Source organism: Citrus clementina, unplaced genomic scaffold (genome assembly GCF_000493195.1).
Source record: "Citrus clementina cultivar Clemenules unplaced genomic scaffold, Citrus_clementina_v1.0 scaffold_2, whole genome shotgun sequence".
Lineage (NCBI taxonomy): Eukaryota > Viridiplantae > Streptophyta > Magnoliopsida > Sapindales > Rutaceae > Citrus > Citrus x clementina.
The window spans coordinates 3312656-3315718 of NW_006262688.1; the positions used below are offsets into that span (position 1 = coordinate 3312656).

The 3063-nt window shown below is 35.3% G+C and overlaps 1 pseudogene; it reads left to right on the forward strand.

Moving 5' to 3' along the window:
• The first annotated feature begins 471 nt into the window (after window positions 1-471).
• Window positions 472-2512, forward strand: LOC18050419 (annotated as a pseudogene).
• Window positions 2513-3063: the final 551 nt, after the last annotated feature.

A 3063-nucleotide genomic window follows, 5' to 3' on the forward strand; every position in this document is an offset into this window, starting at 1 on the left:
TAATACACTATAATTTGTTAGACTCATATACAATTAGGACTATACTATCTTTTCATGGGATAAGAATTAAATAAAAAGACATAAGAATAGTTTGAGTCTACTTACAGATAAGTTTAACTGTTTTCCTTTATAAAATCTCATGGGCTAAACTTATATTCAAAAGACAGCATCCCATGTGCCAAAGTCATATTAAAAAATTAATAAGATGTCCTTAAGTTTATATTCTTAATCTAAAAATTATTATCAATGACGTGGCATCTCAACCAACAAAATTAAGATGAGTCGCTAAACTTTTTGAATAGGTATTAATTTTTGGAATGATGATACAGGGTATACTTTTCACTTGGAACAAATTATGGGGGTATTGTTGTCCATTTCCCTTCCGAACAATTTTCTATATAAATTCACGGCAACCCATTAACTAATTAACTAGCTAGCATACCTAACTGAAGCAGAGACTTGCAGCAGCATATGGCTCCAATCAGTTTCCTGATCGCTTGTTTACTTGCTTTTACACTAGAAATCTTCTTCTCGCCACCAGTATCATCTTCAGCTTCTCTTCTCTCCAACTCCAAGTACAGCTCTTCTATGAAGGTATAAATTACTAACTAAAAGCTGCTTATTTATGCATCGCTCAACTATTAATTAATTTGTTTGTTCGAGCTCATAATTAATTAAACTCATGCTGTATGTAGGATTTGATTAAACTTGGAGAAGGATGTGTGAACCACCCAGAGGATGTTTCTGTTGTGGTTAGAAAGGGTGCGCTGTATACAGCTACTAGAGATGGTTGGGTCAAGTATTTCATCCTCCATAATGAAACCTTGGTTAATTGGAAGCATATAGATAGTAATACTTTTCTTGGAATCACAACAACAAAAGAAGGGGATGTGATTGTATGCGACACTGAAAAAGTGAGACAACTTAATTAACCTCAAGTAACTATTGGATGTCTGTGTGCGTGTGTGTAATCCAAGAATATTAATCATCTTCAATTCGTTATTCCAATTGATGTGATCGACAGGGTTTGCTTAAGGTTAGTGAAGCCGGCGTGGAGGTTCTCGATCCAAATGTAAGGTAACAGTCAGGTTCAATTTCGTTCCATCAGAGCATGCATGAATGCAAATATAATCCAACGGCGGGAGCCATATATATGTTACATGATTATAAAAAATATCTGGTCCGGGATCCCACTCTTTACAAAAATGGGGATCCATTTTTACAACATTGTCAATGTGAAAAAATCCGTTTACTATTGAAGGGGATCCTGGACGTTATAAAATCTATAGGATCCCCGATCAGAAACTTACTCTCTACTTATCATTAATTTAATTAAATTGTAAAATTACTTTGATTTGATCGATCAGGTTTACAAATGATGCGATAGAAGCATCAAATGGTAGTTTATATTTTACTGTATCAAGCAAAGAATATACACCCAAAGAGTACTACAAAGACCTGGTGGAGGGAAATCCTCATGGGCAGCTGCTCAAATATGATCCTGAATCGAATGAAACAACAGTTTTGCAAGAGGGTTTCTACTTTGCTAACGGCGTTGCACTCTCAGAAGATGAAAGTTTTGTGGTTGTTTGTGAATCATGGGAGTAAGTAATAATAATTGAATTAACATACAGCATAGCATCCATGCACGTACAGTTTAATTAGCTAAGTAGTTAGACTAATAAATTGATTTTCTTTCAGATTCCGGTGCAGAAGATATTGGCTGAAGGGCCCTGATCAAGGAAAATTGGAAAATTTCATTGAAGACCTTCCAGGTGGACCTGATAACATCAATCTCGCCCCAAATGGCTCTTTTGGGTTGCTTTAATCAAGGTATATATACTATATAGTATGCAAAACGAACTTTAAAACAACAGGACTGAATTTTTCTTACCTAAATTTCTCTTCTATGAAGTGTTTCATTTAATTTTGGATATAATGTACTTGAGTTGTACGATGAAAATAAAATTTTATGCCTACATTTTGTATTTTACTCAAACCAACTGAGATGAATCACAAATTTTATTGGGGAGGAATACAAAGTTGGTGGAAATTTAAAAAAAAAAATTGTTGCCAAAATTACACTCATCTGGGGCAGCTGCCCACGCTGGATATTCGTACTTCCTAAAATCTCTTCATGCATGCATCATGCATTTAACTAATTATCTAGATAATTAACTAACTTGGTGCATGGTGCATGCAGATGAATCAAACTGGGGTGAGGGCTATCCAAAGTTGCCCTGACAAATGGAAGCTTTTGGAAGCATATCCGGAACTGATCAACCTACTCATCCCCTTGGGGAATGATGCGGGGGCACAAGTAGTCAAGGTTGACACAGATGGGAAAATAATCAAGGACTTTAACGATGATAATGCAACCGACATATCCTTTGTCACTTCAGCTGTCGAATTTGAAGACAATCTGTACATGGCTAGCATCCAATCCAAGTTCGTTGGGAAACTGCCACTTAATGCTCCAAAAGCAGAAATGGCTCCAAAAGCTACCATTTAGAAATAACATGCGTCACCAACAATGCATGTTTAATGCTTCTACTAAATTACAATAAGTCTGCCTTTGCTAGTTTGCTAGTGTTGTGCTTTAGTCTGTATTTTATTTTCGGCGTGCCTTTCTTTGAGGGGTATGGCTTTGTATTTTCCCCTCTTGCTTGTTTGGTGTTTTCTTTCAAAGTACTATTGTTGAGGTTTTTGTTATATGGTCCGATTGTAATTCTTCTCGTTTTAGTTTTTAAAATAGATTGTTAATACATAAACGAGAGAGACAAATCCATCAATTCCAATCACTAGTCAAACGAGACGATGAGAAAAGAGGATAATACGTGATTATTAACCCTTCACAAACTAAATGGATTCCTTACTAGGAGATAAATTTCATGGTAACTCACACACTTTCCAGAAAATAATGACCATGTTAGTTACTGCTTTCTATGGTGAAACGTGTTTTAGAAATTGAATGGTGGAATCTCAAGTAAAGTAAATGAATTATTTTTTTAAGAAATAATAATATAAATAAATTTCTTTCTTTCTTATCTGTTTGGGGAGAGG